Source organism: Prunus avium, chromosome 8, assembly GCF_965620075.1.
Source record: "Prunus avium chromosome 8, drPruAviu1.hap1.1, whole genome shotgun sequence".
NCBI classification, from domain to species: Eukaryota; Viridiplantae; Streptophyta; class Magnoliopsida; order Rosales; family Rosaceae; genus Prunus; species Prunus avium.
Genome location: NC_142291.1, coordinates 24556620 through 24575157, shown reverse-complemented (window position 1 = coordinate 24575157; position 18538 = coordinate 24556620). Strand labels below are relative to the sequence as shown.

General features: G+C 38.8%; 1 non-coding gene across 1 annotated transcript; it reads left to right on the top strand.

Moving 5' to 3' along the window:
- The first annotated feature begins 17631 nt into the window (after positions 1-17631).
- LOC148292361 (small nucleolar RNA R71) lies at positions 17632-17738 on the top strand. Its single transcript, XR_015827252.1, has one exon. It is a non-coding gene; the product is annotated as a small nucleolar RNA R71 (small nucleolar RNA).
- The last annotated feature ends 800 nt before the right edge of the window (positions 17739-18538 follow it).

Sequence of the window (18538 nt, the reverse complement as noted above, 5' to 3'; positions counted from 1 at the left end):
CACAAGACTCAATGCAAATTGAAGTTAAGGAAATAACTAAAGTTTTTCATAGCAAAAGTGACCAACTGGCCAGAGTTCAGCATAAAGTAAATGGTCAACCGAGACCAATTATTGTGAAAGAAAAACAAAGCTACAAAGGATGAAAAAATAAACAAGTCTTCGTCTATTACAAGACTCCGGTAGACGACTTAGAGCCAACAACCTCCTCGACTTCACGGTAGGCGTCGAACTTGGCAAACAGTTTGTCATAACTGTGGGTCATGTTGGCATGCTTATGCTCGAGATGAAAGTAGGCCTATTTTCGCTCATGCAAGGTAACAACAGAAAAGTTGAGTTCACTATCTTTTTGAGCAATTGAACTCTTCAGCATGGACAAGCTATTCTTTAATAATGCGCAAACATTCAAAACTAGACCTCGAAACTATGTTAGCCTACGTCCATAGAGATGCTCAAGTGAGTTTTTTTTGCTATTATTGAAAGTTTTTATAAAAACTGACATTTGTGAAAATAAGGGGTAAATTTTGACTATTTTTTAGAGGTGGGCATTATTACCAAAAATCCGACGGAATCAACTGAACCGGACCACTTTAGGTGGTTTGGTTTGGTTTTTATAATAAAAAAAATCCAAGAACCAATAAAAAACCGGCCGAACCGGCCATGAATCAGGTTGAACCAGTTTAATTTTCTCCAAATCGGCGAAAATCGAACCGGACCGAGTATTTTTAATTATATTATTTTAAAATAAATTAATAAACGCGGCAGAGGCTGATTCGTCCATTTTATCCCAAGTCTACGCCTTGACACACTCGATCACTCGCTCTTAGTGACTCTCTCTCTCTCTCTCTCTCTCTCTCTCTCTCTCTCTCTCTCTCTCTCTCAGTTTTGAGTTTTCCTCACTCGACTTTTCCTGTCAAATTGAGCCGCAAATTCTCATGAACGAGTTAGGGTTTTGAGGTACTAATATCTCGAAAACCTGATTCAAAAATTTAGGGCTTTGACAATTTATATTGATTTTGTTTGACTATGTTGTGATTTTATTTTCTGGACATATTGATTTTGAAGGCAAAGGAAAGGATTGGCTTGCTGCTGGTTGTGCTTTTATTTCTGGTAAATTTCCTTATTTTTTTTTGTTCTTGGTTTAGTTGTTATTTTTGGTTGCTGCTTTATTTGTAGTTTACAGAAATTGTGGTTTACTAATATCATGAACGAGCAATTTCAGTAGTTGACAAAAATGTGTATTTGCGTAGGGTATTATTTTCATGGAAGGACAATCTGAAACCCCTATTTCAACTAACCCACCACCACCACCACCAGCCCTTCCACAATTTGCCCCTCCACAATCAGCCCCTAGCACTTTAGGAAAAAGAAGGCCTTGTAAGAATGCTTCGGGGGTTTGGGATCATTTCACAAAGATGAAGTGTGAGGATGGTAGTAGTGACCAAGGTCTAAAATATCGGTGATATAGGAAATATCGGTAGTCCAAAAATACGGAAATGTCGATGGAAATATCGGGATATTATCGATATCGATAAAAATTGAATAAAAACCACTGAAATTGTAAGAAAAACTTGGAAATTTTTATTGAAACTTTGCAGGATGTTTATTTAGTCAATTATCTAGTAGTTTATCACAAAAAAATAGAAGGAAATGCATTGCAGGATGGATTTAACTTATTTAAGTTGATTATATAGCGAGCTGGAAAACACTGTAAGTATAGAAAATATGTAGTAATTAATGAAAGAAGATTAAACACACCATAATCATTTATATATAATGAATTACTACAATATTTTACACTTTATACATTGCATGGTAAGATACATGAGTGACTTAGTACCACATAGAGTTCCTATGAGGTTCAAAATTTTCACTATCTTCATCATCTCTATGTGTAGAGTAAGTATATTGTGAAGAGTAGTCATTCTCATCTCATGTGAAAATTTGTTTCTTGCAAAAAGAATTCAAAACAAACCATGTATATATATATAAATATTTTAGCATATTTTCACAAAAACATAAGTGATATGGTGGTTAAGGTGTTGAAGGAGTAAAATGGGAGGGGTTCGAATCCCCTTGGTGTTTTTTTCAATATCGAAATTTATCCTAGATAATAAATGTTAGCTTGCAGACATTTTAAAGACGTTATAAATATTACACACCGAAAATATAATCACAAACACATCCTTAGCGAGATGGATAAGGCGTTGTGGCTATTAACAGAGGGGGAGGGGTTCGAATCCCTCTATGCGCAATAGGGGAGGCTTTTCAAAAAAATTTATGTATTTTTGGGTTTCATATTGATAATATCGCGATATATTGCCCAAATCATTCATAAAAATGTTGAAATTATCGTCCCCGGTATTATCCTGATAATATCGATATATTGACGATAACTCCATGGATAGTTGCGAAAATATCGGCCCTCCAAAAAATCAATATTATCGGGATAATATCGGCATTTAATACCTTGGTAGTGACCCTAGATGCATATGCAAGTACTGTAAAAAGGACTATGCATGTGATGGTAGAAAGAATGGCACATCCACTTTGTAGCACATGCATTTAGTAAAGAGAGATGTACAATTGCATGTGTCAAGATGATTATTCGGGATGAGCTTCCGTTTAGTCATGTGGAGGGGATTGGGTTTCGTGAATTTTTGAAGGAGGCACAACCTAGATTTGATTTGCCATCTCGTACAACAATTGCTAGAGATGTGTGGAACCTCTATCAAGAGGAGAAAGCTAAAATCAAGAGTGTCTTAACACATAATTCACAAAGGGTGTCCCTTACCACCGACACTTGGACTTCCATTCAAAATATCAATTACATGGTTCTCACGGCCCACTTCATTGATGATGATTGGGTGTTGCATAAGAGAATCCTTAACTTTTGTGTCATTCCTAATCATAAGGGGGATACAATTGGTAGGCTAGTAGAGTCATGTTTGAATGGATGGGGGATAGACAAAGTCTTCACCATATCGGTTGATAATGCTTCCTATAATGATGGATGTATTAGCTATATGAAGAAGAGATCAGAAAAGTGGAATTCACTCATATGTGATGGTAGTTTGTTACAGTGAGGTGTTGTGCACATATTACTAACTTGATTGTAACCAATGGAATGAAAGAAATTCATCAATCTATTGAGAGTATTCGTAATTGTGCTAAGTACATCAACGGTTAGAGAAGTTTAGGGCTTGTTTGGAGATGGAGAAGGTTGACACAAAAACCATGGTTCCTTTAGATGTGTGCACAAGATGGAATTCAACTTACATGATGTTGGAGAGTGCTTTGAAGCTCCAAAAGGGTTTTGAGAGGATGGAGGAGGATGACACCAACTTTTTGGGGTACTTTGAGGAGTATGAAGTTCATGGTAAGGAAAAGAAGAAAAGAGTGGGGCCTCCAACATTGTTGGATTGGGAAAATACAAAGGTATTTGTCAAATTTTTGAAGAAGTTTTATGATGCTACTTTGAGATTTAGTGCCTCTAAAATCGTGTCTTCTAATGCCCCAATCCATGAGATATGTTCTTTTTTGGAACCTCCCGTGAATCTTACCAATGATGAGTTCAAATTGCTTGATTGGTGTTCGGTTCATTTTTACACATGATTTTTCATGTTATTCACCCACTATTTTGAGTTAGTTCTTGACATTTTATAGCTTTTTATAGCTTGTCATGGTGAAGTTGAACCACTAGGTAATTGCATTTCACAACATTCAATTTGCCAACAGAAACTAGGTAGTTGCACACACAACATGCAATTGCATTCACAATTTGCGAAAACCAACTTTCTGTTGTCAATTATGTTCGATTCCAATTCACCCACTATTTTGAGTTAGTTTTGACATTTTATAGCTTTTTACTTCCTTTTTGTGTTTTCTTAGATTTTACCTTGGTTGGAATGAAAATGAGCTAAAAGTGCATTATTAGTCATAAATTCTGTTTTTGTTCATTTTCGTAGGTCAACTTCTTGGCCTGGGATCAATATTCTCTGGTGCTCGGATGAGGTCATGATCTTCATGAGACTTGTTCCAATGGATGTTAACTACAACATATCCAAATTTGAGCTCCATTGGACAAGTATTGCCTATCCAACCAATCCAGCATGTTACCACAACTCTGGAAATCCGATTTTGGCCAGCTTTTACCTCCTTTGTGTCATCTTAATTTCTTGTTACCATAACTCTTGGTAACAAGGAATTACCTTTGTAAAAAGAGATATTTTCTGAAGTTTTTGGCATCTTGGTGAAGTCAAAGCTTCATCATGGCAAGGGGACAATGGGCAAAGGCTTTAGAGGAAAGAATGAGTTTTATATTAAAAGTGTGAGCTGGAAATGATGGGAAAAGGAGAAAAGGAAGTGCAATCTGAAATGGGAGAGGTTTTGAACGTGGGTAGCCAATTCATTCTATCATTCTACACATTGAGAGCAGATTTTGGAGAGCTTGGAGCTAGGAGAAGCCAAGGTGCAGCCAAGCAAAGTGGAGAAGAAAGCTTCCACCATTGATGACCTTGAAGCTTTCATAATTTTCTCAAAATCTGTAAACTCTTTCTAATTTTATTTTGAATTTGTATTTGGAATAAGTATGAGCAACTAAACTCCATAGCTAGGGCTTAGGTTGAAGCCCTAAACATGATTACCTTATTGTTTTGATGCTTGAGTGTATGAATTTCTAGATATTGTTGATGAATTCCAATTCACCAAATTAATCTATCCTTGATGTGTGTTTTTCCTTGGTTGGCCATCTTTGAAAGCATGCTTCTTGAGATTGTTGGGATTATGTGTATCTTCATGTTATCCTAAGCAATAAATGGATGAAGTAAGAATCATCCATGTGAATTGGTTTCTTGAATACCTAATGTAAACACCATGCTATTAGGATTCTTGTGATGTTCATATTCTCTTTGAACTTAATGGGTTCTCCTTGTAATTGAATCGAAGTACGAACCATACCTAGGTTCGGTTATGGGGAGGGCACAAGTATTGTAGCACGAACCATGCACTTTACGTATATTAGAGAGGATCAATGCGTCTTGAGCCACGACCCATGGTCTTGATTGCGAACATTTTCATCAACATGTTTAGAGTTCATCATTTGAGTATTCATGAACATGGGTAGAATTGTTTAGGGTGGATTCCGAAACCCTAGTGTTTGTTACTTGGTACTTTCACATTTTGATAATTCATCTATGCCTTTCTCATTTAAATTCAAAGTCCATTTACTTTCATGCAATAGAAATAGGTCACTTGAAACAAATCAAACCCCCCCTCCCCCCAATGTGTGTGTGAGTTGTGTGTGAGACACGTGGTGTGTCTTTGTTACTGAAATTTATTTGTTTCCGTAATTGTTTTGGACTTTTGGTCCACGTTGTGTTCTTCCATTTTCTGTGCTGAATCCAACCGTATAAAGAACGTAAATATTGGACATACAGTTGGAAAGTTATAGGTCAAACACTGGACAAAGGTCGAAACTGGAAAAATAGAGAAACGAATCTGTCCAAATGGTGATAAAAGGGTGATAGAAAGTGCTGTTTGTGTTTTTCTCTAGTTTTCTTGTGTTGTTCCATTTCTTTTACACTTCTTTACTCATTTCTAGTTTCCCTCTTTCATTTGTGCATTTGTGGTGTGTTAAATAAGTGTTCTTTATGTACTCAAATTAGAACTTATAGGAAGCCGACAAGTTCTTCGTGGGATCGACCCCGTACTTACATAATCTATACTTCGATAGATTCGTGCACTTGCGGGTATTTTTAATTGGTTGTTTGCACATTAATTTGTGTCCTCTTAGGAATGCAACAATTTTTGGCGCCGTTGCCGGGGAACTGGCACGGCTTCTTATCTATTTTGTTTGAGTATGTTTAGAGTACTTAGTTTTATTTTTTGTTTATTGATTGTTGTTTCATTTTATCTTGATTTGTTTTTGTTTCTTTTTCTTACAGGAACATCCGAGGAGTCACCTCCACCATCTCCAATGGCAGCCGCAACTGAAATTGTGGAACTTACTATGTAAGAATACTCCAATAAATTTGTGATGGAGGAAGCAAATGTTTTTGGCTCATTTCATAATGAGTTGCCTATGAATGAATATTTCCGACAAACATACAATCCGGAGTGGAGAAATCATTCAAACTTCTGGTGGACCGACAATCCAAATTTTCAACAAGGGTCATATCAACCATATCAAGGCCAACATAATACTTGTCCCCCTTATGGTCAACCCCAATATTATAATCCACCACCACTTAGTCAATCTCACCAACCACCTCAAGGACCAACTTTGGAAGAAATTGTTGCTTCAATGGTTAGAAACACAGATAATTTCATCATGCAGAGGAATAACACTCACATGCAGAGGAATGATACCCACATGCAGAAAATGAATAAGGTCATTGCCAATCTAGAAAATCAAGTGGGGCAAATTGCTATAGCTTTGAGTCAAAGGGAAGTTGGGATGATGCCTAACCAAACAGTGATACCAACCGAGCATGAGCATGTTCAAGCAGTTACCTTGAGAACTGGTAAGGTAATTGGTGAAATTGATGGTTCTAAAAATTTGATTCACAATGTTGATGACATGCAGGTTGAACAAGTGACTGAGCCTAAAGAAAAGGATGAAAGCAACAAAGAGAAAGATAAACAAGCAGCTTCTTCATCCGAATGGATCCCAAAGCATGAACTTGCAAGAAGGGCAAGAAAGGAAAAGGTAAGTCGTGAACCTACTGATGAAGAAATCTTACGTGCTCCTTTTCCTCACAGGCTTATGAGTTCCAAAAAAATTCAACATGCCAAGGACATATTGGAAACTTGTAGGAAGGTGCAAGTCAACATTCCTCTCTTGGAGGATCTTTGTACCAACAAGAGGAACTTCAAAACTGATGAAACGATTGCACTAACGGAAGAGGTTTCTGCTGTTTTGCAAAGGAAGCTTCCTCCTAAGTTGGAAGATCCAGGAAGTTTCACAATTCCATGTGTAATTGGTGATAAATTGTTTGAGAAATCTTTAATTGATTTAGGTGCTTCAATTAATCTAATGCCTTATTCTGTTTTTGAAGTACTAGAGGAAGACAAGCTGAACATCCATGTTCCAAGCACCAATCACATGTTCAATGCCATCATTTCTACTCAAGTGAGAAGGCCACTCAATCCTAAATATGTGCCTCATCCATCCAATCCACGTATTGAAGAGCGCTTAAAATTGCTTTTGAAATCTACTCATGCGCATAAAAAGAAAAGAATACAAAAGGGGTTGATTAGATGGCAAAGAGATTTGAAGAAACTTCATGTTCGGCACAAGGAGGCGATTGAGCCAAAGCCCCCCAAGTGGCCATAGTATGTTGGAAGTCCGGCAAAAGACTTTAAACTTAGCGCTTCTTGGGAGGCAACCCAAGGTGAACAGAGAAGTTTGTTGTCGTCCTAATCGCTTCAAAGTGGAGTTTCTCTAGACTCAAACTTTCTTTTATTTTATTTTATTTTATTTTATTTTATTTTTTTGAGTTAGGGTTACAATTTTCCAACCAAGGTAATTAGGATTTTCTTGTTGTTTCTCTTTGTTTTTATTACTTTTGCTTTCCTTTACTTGTTTGTTTTTCTAACTTGTTTTTCTTTGTTTTTCTTCTTTATTGTAGTTTGTGGTTGTTTATTTTCTTTTTGTTCATCCCAATTTCTCTATATGGCATTGTTTAATCTTAAATCTCCATCAGTTATAAACAGTGTTTCATATATGTTTGGGAAGTGTTTTCAATTCATTAATGCACAATCAGAAATTGGGTGGGAATGCCTTTTCATTTCATAACATGTGATTACATACACAATAATGAAAAGCGTACATAAAATTCATAATCACATGTTCTTTGTTGCATTCTGCTCCACCTGAGGCTTCTGCTAATTGCCTCTGTCTGTTCTTGCTTGTAGAATCTGCAGCAGCTCTACATGATCTTCATTCCTTTTTTGCAGCATCTCTACATGCTGGTTGGCATTGTAGAGCCGCTTCTGCAGGTCCGCCACCAGAGCTTTCAGGGCCGCCACCTTCTCACTCAGTGCCCCGCACTCCCGTGTTCTCGCCAGTAGGCGCATGCCCAAATTTGTGGCCGAGACCGCGTTGAGCACGATTAGGTTGTGGGACTCGTCCACTGCCATCTGGTCAGACCTCTGCGCCACATGCAGATGATCTGCAACTGTAAGTCTGCTGACAGTCATGCCCTCCGGCAATACTGCCCTACGCGGCACCACCTCAGAGAAGTTTGAGGCCGAGCCATGATGGTATGAGGAGTTTCGGAAGATAGGGTTTGGAGGAGCCCGTGTCTGGGCATTTGGTGGTGCAAGCGACAACTCAAGGTTAAGGTCATCAACAAGCATATCTGGGGATGCCATTGATTTTTCTGTCTGGGCTTTTTGATGGTTTTTCTTGAGTTTGCAGGTTGAAATGCAGGATGCTCCTTCTTTCAACCGAGAAGTGGTTTAAATAGCCATATGCTCATAAGGGAGCCGACACCACTTTGCATTTCCTGCGCAATTTGCGGTTGCGTCCGGTTAAAAGGGGAAGCATTTCTACTTTCGCTTTGCTTTCTTTTCCTCCCTGTTTTCTGGTGCATTATTGTTGCATTCCTAAGAGGACACAAATTAATGTGCAAACAACCAATTAAAAATACCCGCAAGTGCACGAATCTAATGAAGTATAGATTATGTAAGTACGGGGTCGATCCCACGAAGAACTTGTCGGCTCCCTATAAGTTCTAATTTGAGTACGTAAAGAACACTTAATTGACACACCACAAATACGCAAATGCAAAATGGAAACTAAAAATAAGTAAAGAAGTGCAAAAGAAATGAAACAACACAAGAAAACTAAAGAAAAACACAAACAGCATTTTCTATCGCCATTTTATCACCTGTTTATCACCTGTGAACAGTGCCGTGAACAGTGTCGTGAACAGTGACGACCGGTCGTGTTTCGGCAGAGTCGAAATTTCAATAAACGTGTGATGAGCGACCGGTCGTGAACAGTAACGACCGGTCGTTTTTGGGCAGATTCGTTTCTCTGTTTTTCAGTTTCGACCTCTGTCTAATGTTTTGCCTATAACTTTCCAACCGTACGTCTAAAATTCACGTTCTTTATACGGTTGGATTCAGAACAGAAAATGCAAGAACACAACGCGGACCAAAAGTCCAAAACAATTACGGAAACAAATAAAATTCAGTATCAAAGACACACCACGTGTCGAACTCACAACTCACACACACATTGGGGGGGGTTTTGATTTGTTTCAAGTGACCTATTTCTATTGCATGAAAGTAAATGGACTTTGAATTTAAATGAGAAAGGCAGAGATGAATTATCAAATTGTGAAATTAAAATGTAACAAACACTAGGGTTTCGGAATCCACCCTAAACAATTCTACCAATGTTCATGGATACTCAAGTGATGAACTCTAAACGTGTTGATGAAGATGTTCGCAATCAAGACCATGGTTCGTGGCTCAAGACGCATTGATTCTCTCTAATGTATGTAAAGTGCATGGTTCGTGCTACAATACTTGTGCCCTCCCCATAACCGAACCTAGGTATGGTTCGTACTTCGATTCAATTACAAGGAGAACCCATTAAGTTCAAAGAGAATATGAACATCACAAGAATCCTAATAGCATGGTGTTTACATTAGGTATTCAAGAAACCAATTCACATGGATGATTCTTACTTCATCCATTTATTGCTTAGGATAACATGAAGATACACATAATCCCAACAATCTCAAGAAGCATGCTTTCAAAGGTGATCAATCAAAGAAGAACATACATCAAGGATAGATTAATTTGGTGAATTGGAATTCATCAACAATATCTAGAAATTCATACACTCAAGCATCAAAACAATAAGGTAATCATGTTTAGGGCTTCAACCTAAGCCCTAGCTATGGAGTTTAGTTGCTCATGCTTATTTCAAATACAAACTCAAAATGAAATTAGAAAGAGTTTACAGATTTTCAGAAAATTATGAAAGCTTCAAGATCATCAATGGTGGAAGTCTTCTTCTCCACTTTTCTTGGCTGCACCTTGGCTTTCTCCTAGCTCCAAATCTCCAAAATCTGCTCTCTAGTTGTCTGGAATGATGGAATCCTCCCTCTCTCCCGTTTCAAGCTCCCCCAAATCAGATTGCCCCCTTGACTTCCCTTCCCTCTCTCCTCCTTTCCAGCTTTTACCTTTTAATATTAAACTACCACCTTTGATAAAGCCTTAGCCCATTGTCCCCTTGCCATGATGAAGCTTTGTCCTCAATAAGATGCCAATTGCTTCAGAAAATATCTCAAAGCTAAGGTAACTTCTTGTTACCAAGAGTTATGGTAACAAGAAAATCAAGATAACACAAAGGAGGTAAAAGCTGGCCAAATTCGGATTTCAGAGCTGTGGTAACATGCAGGATCGGTTGGATGGGCAATACTTGTCCAATGGAGCTCAAATTTGGATATGTTGTAGTTATCATCCATTGGAACAAGTCTCAAGAAGATCATGACCTCATCCGAGCACCGGAGCATGCAGATCCCAGGCCAAGAAGTTGACCTACGAAAATGAACAAAAACAGAAATTATAACAAGTAGTGCACTTTTAGCTCATTTTCAATCTAACCAAGGTAAAATCTAAGAAAACACAAAAAGGAAGTAAAATGCTATAAAATGTCAAAAACTAACTCAAAATAAAAGGGGAATAACATGAAAAATCATGTGTAAAAATGAACCGAACAAACTTCCCAAACTTATCTTTTGCTAGTCCTCGAGCAAAACAGAAATTAAAACAAGACTCGAAACAAAACTTTCCGAACACTTTCTAAAGAGAGAGCGACTCATGCAAGCGACTCAAAAGTTTTCACAAGAAAAACTCAGTTTAGACATTAGTCACAAGGCGGCAAAGTTCAGAACACAACATGCTCAAGTGTAGTAGTGTGATGGCCAAATGAAACTCATTCTCCAATTTCAGTTTTCACACAACTTCAAAAATCATACCAAGCACAAATGTAACTTCAAATCTCACCAAAGTTGTCCTCTCACAAATGAATCACTCGGAAGAGGGTTACAATGCATCACTCAATAGTAAATATGAGAATAGAGTTAAACCATAAGGGACTTAACTCAAAATTAGCAAGATGAAAAACATGCATGAATATGATCTCAAGAAGGATGCTAAACACTTAAAAGCTGAAAAAAGTGTGCAAATCAACCACATGACATTTAGGATCAATTTAGGTCTTTATTACAGGTTGTAATGGGGCTAAGGGTGTAAGGTGAGTAAGAAATGAAGGATATGGATACAACAAAGTCCAAGGAACTCACAATGTAAGAGCATATAATCGTTGACTAAAAGACTTTGAAACATTACGCTTGAGATTTTCACTCTTTTTTTTTTTTTTTTGGTGATCAAATAGACCACAAAGCCTTATACCTCCACTAATTACGATTCACACTCCTTCCTTCCATTCGAACAACCAAGAAACATGGAATTGAATTTGAGACCATTGCCACTTAACCACAACTTTTCTCTTTTCTTTCACCCTTTTAGTGAAGTACTTTTTTTTTTTTTTTTTCATTAGAATGTAATAACCCTTCCCAAACTTAGCATGAAAAACACATCTAAATTAAAGCTCACGAGTTCCTTAGAAAGGTCAATTCTTGTTTTTCAGGCTAAGGCTAGAAGTAATAATTGGTTACTTGAAAGAAAAGGCATACATATAGGCTCAAGGTGGTTAACAATGGAAAAATCATGCTTAAGCATGCATAGGGTTAGCTTGAAAGGCACAAACGGTCCAAAGAGGGCCTTAATATCATTTCTCAAATGTCATGTAATCAAATTGCACAAGAATGAGTAACTTTTAAGTGGTCAACCAAATCAATGAATAATGAGATCAAACAACAACTCAGATGACAAGAAAAGTAAGAATATGTGTATAACACTCATGAATTGAAGCACAAGGCTCAAAGCTCACATTATATGGTTATACAAGTTAATTCATGCTTGATACAATTCTTTGGATCATGCAAGTCCCTCAACTAGAGAATTATGAAACAAATGGCAAGTGCGTAGAAGGTTTCAAACATATCATGCTAGAACGATGCCATTTAGTGAATAACAAATTTTTTTTTTTTTTTTTAAAGCATTTTCAATCAAGTCATTTAAACATTCATCACAATCTCATAATATATGTCCGGAAAGTGACTTGAAAACAAAAGACTCAAAACAGAAAAGAAAACAAAATAAAAGAAAGCAAGAATTTAAGTGAAACGAAAAAGACTTGCTATCCCTTCCCAAACTTAGAAATAAACATTGTCCTCAATGTTAAAGACTTCAGGCATCAACAACGTTATAACAAGAATTAAAGGGAATAAAGCAGTTAAATACAAGAACAAACACGAAAAAAACAACTACAACACGGTTGCAAAAACAAAAACAAAAACGAAACCAAACAGAAACAAATAAAACAGTAAGCCCTAACAACAGTCTTACACATGCAGAAATCCAACCCAAAGAAACGCACAAACCAAAAGAAAGCCCAACCCAAACGAAAGCCCAAAAGCGAAGAAAGTAAATAAAACAAGGAAACCAAGTCAGAAGCACAAAGAGCGAGGACTCAGTAAAATAGAAAAAGTGGGCCCTGAAGTCTCGGCACCTGTGAGTCACGGGATACAAAGTGAGAGACGTGTCGACAAGCAGAGGTCTCTCTCACGGTCCCAAGCCAGAATTATTGGCTTCATAGGAAGGTGTGACGACTTTCGTTTCTCAAAAGTGCTGAAAGGCGGAACTGTAATTAAAGGGGTTGGGGACCAGGTGAGGTGACCTAAGGGGATAGGCCGTAAGGGCCGCGCAAAACGCAGAAGCGCAGTGTCTAGGGTTACAAAGAAACTAACTCTATAAAAGAAGAAGAGAAAGAGTTGGGAAAAAACACACAAACGCAGAAACACACAACAGAGAAAAGAAAGAACAAAAGAAAAGAAAGTTCAAATGGCTTCTTCCTACCCATTCTCGCTGGATCTCAACCTAGCTCCACCGACTCAGACTCGGGGCCAAGCAGTGGCACCAGTGTGGATGCCCTACTTTGCCTCTGCACGGGGGCACGTGACAGTGAATGACTCGATATTGCTGGACAACGATGTTGCCCTTGGAGTTGCTAGAAATCTAGTGACTCCCAAGGATATACGGGTGCTGGGATCAAGGGATGACAACCGGGTCGTGAGCGATGCTCTGGCACTAAGCGTGCAAAGCACCGCAACAGTCGCAAGTGTGGGTCATCGCCTACTTGCGAAGTCCCATGAGGTGGAGGTGCTAAGAGGTCAGTTGGCGGCGGAACGAAGTATGGTGGAAGAGTGCCAGAGTATTATTAAAAGTTTAAAAAGGGAAAGGGCAAGGATAGTGGAGGTGAATCGACACCAGCTGGAGGCGTTGCGGGAAGAGAACCAAAATCTCTCAAAGATGGTAAGTGTTTACGCCCATGACATGAGAAAGCAGCTGGAGGACCTGGACCAACCGGGTAAACGCAAGAAAACAGATTGCGAAAGTAGATACGCTCAAGCTAAGAGTGCGATCTTTGGGAGCTCGAGTGATGAGCCCCAAGAGGCTGTGCGTGAAGCCCCGGAAGAGGATAGCCATAGGGCTAAGCTCAAAGGTCCAATGGCCGAGACACCGAGCACTGTGAAAGAATAATTTCTAATGTATTAGTGGTGTGCCTGGTTGTCTTTGCCCTTTCCGTGTATTTTATTTTATTTTATTTTATTTTTAATTTTAAATTTCTCGTTTCCGGAAATAAAAAGAAAAGAAAGTTGCAAAAGACAAAGAAGCACACTTCCCAAACAAAACAAAGACGACAGCCGAAAGGGAAAACACACTTCCCAAAATTAAAATAAAACAAAACAAAACACAAAGCACCAAAAAAAAAAAAACACCAGAAAACACGGAGGTAAAAAGAAAATTAAAGTGAAAGTAGAAATGCTCCCTTCTAAATGCATGCGACCGCAAAATTCTCGTGAAGCGTAGATATCGAGAGAAAATGGCAAACAGCTGGACCACAAATCTCTCATCAACAGACGTTTATTTAAACCATGCCTCTGCAAGCGGAAGAGTACCCTGCGTTTCTTTCTGCAAACTCAAGGAAAAACATCAAAAACATCCAAAAACAAAACAATGGCATCCTCATGCACTCACCTTGATGATCTCAAGCTTGAGCTGTCACTAGCACCACCAAATTCCCAGATAAGGGCTCCTCCAACCCCTATCTTCCCAAACTCCTCATACCACCATGGTTCGGCCTCAAACTTCTCTGAGGTGGTGCCGCGTAGGGCAGTGTTGCCGGAGGGCATGACTGTCAGCAGACTGACAGTTGCAGATCATCTGCATGTGGCGCAGAGGTCTGACCAGATGGCAGTGGATGAGTCCCACAATCTAACCGTGCTCAACGCGGTCTCGGCCACAAATTTGGGCATGCGCCTACTGGCGAGAACACGAGAGTGCGGGGCACTGAGTGAGGAGGTGGCGGCCCTGAAAGCTCTGGTGGCTGACCTGCAGAAGCGGCTCTACAGCGCCAACCAGCATGTAGAGATGCTGCAGAAAAGGAACGAAGATCATGTAGAGCTGCTGCAGATTCTACAAGCAAGAACAGACAGAGGCAATTAGCAGAAGCTTCTGGGGGCGCAGAATGCAACAATGAACATGTGATTAGGAATTTACTGTACGCATTTTCACTAGTATGTATGTAATCACATGTTATGAAATAGAAGAAGCATTCACGCCCAATTCTGATTGTGCATTAATAAATTGAAAACACTTCCCAAACTTATAATATGCCACAATTATACCAAAAAAAAAAATTAACCACAATGCCAGAATATTAACCACAATTATGCACAAATATGCCACAATTCAAAAGAAAAAACAAGTTAGAAACAAGAAAAAGTAATAAGAAAAACAATTAGAGTTAGAAAATCAAAGAGAAAGAACAAGAAAAAAAAAAATGAAACTTTACCTTGGTTGGCTTGGAACCCTAACTGCAAATCTCTCAAGAATTGATGAAATACTTGAGGGAAAAATGTGAGAAGAGACAAGAGGGGAAAGAAGAAAAACAGAGGCGGTTGTAGAAAAATAAAATAAAAATCGCAACGAGCGACCGGTCGCAAGTGCAAAGCAACCGGTCGTTCTGAAACATATTCAAAATAAGAGAATTGCGCGAAGAGCGACCGGTCGCAAGTGAAAAGCGACCGGTCGTTTCTTCACAGATTCAAAATTTTTAAAATACCAAATGAGTGACCGGTCGCAAGGCAAAAGCAACCGGTCGTTTGTACACAGATTGAAAATTTTATTTTTGCGCGACTCGCGACCGGTCGCAAGACATGTACGACCGGTCGTTTTCCGATTTTTTTTTTTTTTTTTTTTTTTTTTTTTAAATTTTTTTTAAATATTTTTTTCCCAACTCAGTTTTGCACCATAGCAGGTACATCAATGAAGTGGAGCACTTCATCTTCTTGATGCAAAACATTTTCGTGGTAGACTTTCAACCTATTCCCATTAACCTTCGATTCATTTTCCACATTGAGATTGCTAGCAATAATCACGGGTAATGTCTCTGTTTCACCTAAATACACATACTTCAAGTGGGATGGCAATGGTTTGAGCTCTAACTCGGGTGCCCTGTCAAGAGAAGGAACAAGCTTTTCAGTATTGACTGGCAAAGGTATAAAATTTAGAGTGTACTTACGTGGTATGGCTGGACATGCATCAAGGAATTTCACAGCCTCAAGTAACTCATTATCAACAATTTCAGCAACTTGAGGATTTTGTATCAACACCTTTTCTAATGAATCTGTACCATGAGTACTATTAAATGTATTTTGCACAATATGACACAATGTATCAATACGAAAACATTCATGTTCATCATTGGGGAGTTTGAAGGCATCATATACTTTGAACTTTATTGTTTCCCCTTGAACTGTCATTGTTAATGTTCCTTGTCGAACATTGATCACAGTATCTGCAGTGGCCATGAAAGGGCGGCCAAGAATCAATGGAAGATCCGCACCCGGAATAGGAGCTTCTTCCATTTCTAGCACCAAAAAGTCAGCTGGTAAAATGAGATCATTTACTTTCACAAGTACATCTTCCAAAATTCCTCTTGGATATCTCACTGATCGGTCCGCCAATTGAATGCTGACAGAAGTTGGTTTAAGATCACCTAAGTTAAGGGCTTCAAAAACAGAATAAGGCATCAGATTAATTGAAGCACCTAAATCAAGTAAAGCTTTGTCAAACAATTTATCTCCAATAATGCAAGGAATTGTAAAACTTCCTAGATCTTTTAATTTGGGAGGGAGCTTCCTTTGCAAAACAGCAGAAGCTTCTTCCGTTAGTGCAACCGTTTCATGATCTTGGAATCTCCTCTTGTTGGTGCAAAGGTCCTTCAAAAACTTTGCATAACTCGGAATTTGCTTGATTGCATCCAAGAGAGGAATATTGACTTGCACTTTTCTGAAGGTTTCCAATATTTCCTTGGCTTGTTGAATTTTTTTGGAACTCATAAGCCTGTGAGGAAAAGGAGCACGTAAGATTTCTTCGTCAGTAGGTTCACGACTTACCTTATCCTTTCTTTCCCTTCTTGCAAGTTCATGCTTTGGGATCCACTCGGATGAAGAAGCTGCTTGCTTATCTTTCTCTTTGTTGCTTTCATCCTTTCCTTTAGGCTCAGTCACTTGTTCAACCTGCATGTCATCAACATTTTGAATCAAATCTTTAGAACCATCAATTTCACCAATTACCTTACCAGTTCTCAAGGTAACTGCTTGAACATGCTCCCGCCCAGTTGGATTAATCACTGGTTGGCTAGGCATCATACCAGGTTCCCTTTGACTCAAAGCTGTAGCAATTTGTCCCACTTGAGTTTCTAGATTGGCAATGGCCTTATCCGTTTTCTGCATGTGGGTGTCATTCCTCTGCATGTAGCTTTTTGTCTCAGTGATGAAACTATCTGTGTTTCTAGCCATGGAAGCAACAAGTTCTTCCAAAGATTTTCCTGTAGATTGTGGTTGAGGTGGTGGTTGTGGTGGATTGTAGTAGTGCATTTGACCATGAGGTGGGCGAGTATGTTGTTGGCCTTGTGGTGGTTGAGTTGGCCCTTGAGGTGGTTGAGTTGGCCCTTGTTGAACATTCGAATTGTCACTCCACCTGAAATTTGGATGATTTCTCCACCCCGGATTGTATGTTTGTGAGAAAGGATCATTCTTAGGCCACTGATTTCTCTGAAATGAGCCCACTGCATTTGCTTCCTCATGTGCCAAGGGACAATCCTCAGTGTCATGACCAATTGTTGAGCAAAATGCACAAACCTTGGATGATCCCGGTGCCAATTTCTTCACCATGTTGGTTAGGTTTGCAATCTGAGCTTCCATACTAGAAAGGGTACTTACATCATAGGATTCCCCTTTTCTGACTGGTTTTTGCCTTGAATTATATTGGCGAGCATTTGCAGCAATAAGATCAAATATTTCTCGCACTTGTGTTGGAGTCTTGGTCATTATAGTTCCTCCGGCAGCTGCATTCACATTATTTTGATCCGCTTCAAAAAGTCCTTCATAGAAGTGTTGCATTAGAAGCCAAGCTTGTACATTATGATGCGGACAAATGATTAGAAGTTTCTTGAAACGGTCCCAATAATCCTGGAAGCTTTCTCCCGGCCTTTGCAGAATTCCTGTAATCTGACTTCGGAGTTCATTTGTCCTTTGTGCTGGGAAAAAATGTTGCAAGAACTTTGTAACAAGATCCGACCATGTTGTGATGGAATTTGGAGGTAGATAGTGAAGCCATTCCTTTGCTGTATCCTTCAAACTAAATGAGAAAAGTCTCATTCTTATCTCGTCACTATTCATGCCTTCGATCTTTGTTGTGGAACACACTTCCTCAAAGTCTAGGATATGTGCATTAGGATTTTCTCCAGGATTTCCCAAGAACTTAGGCAATATGTGTATCATGCCCGATCTCAACTCAAAGTTTTCCAAAGTGCTTGCGGGATATACTATGCAAGATGGTTGTCCAGTTGTTGGCGGTGAAGAGTATTCTTGCATAGTAAGTTCCGCATTTGCAGCTGTTGCCGCCATTGGTGAAGGTGGAGGTGACTCGACTTTTGGTGAGCTTGGTGATGATGAAAACGGTGAGAATGACAAAGGCAATGGAGTAGACACAGCTAGTTGGATGTTCCTTTCTCTCAAAGCTTGAGCTTGGATATCTTCTATTGTGCAATCTAATCAAATATCCAAATTCAAAAGGGACATAAACAGAGTGTTCCTGCAATAAGAAGAAACAAAAACAAACTCAAATAAAATGAAACGACAAACAAAGAAAAATGAAAATAAAATTAAGTACTCTAAATATACTCAAACAAAACATATAAGCAACCGTGCCAGTTCCCCGGCAACGGCGCCAAAAATTGTTGCATTCCTAAGAGGACACAAATTAATGTGCAAACAACCAATTAAAAATACCCGCAAGTGCACGAATCTAATGAAGTATAGAT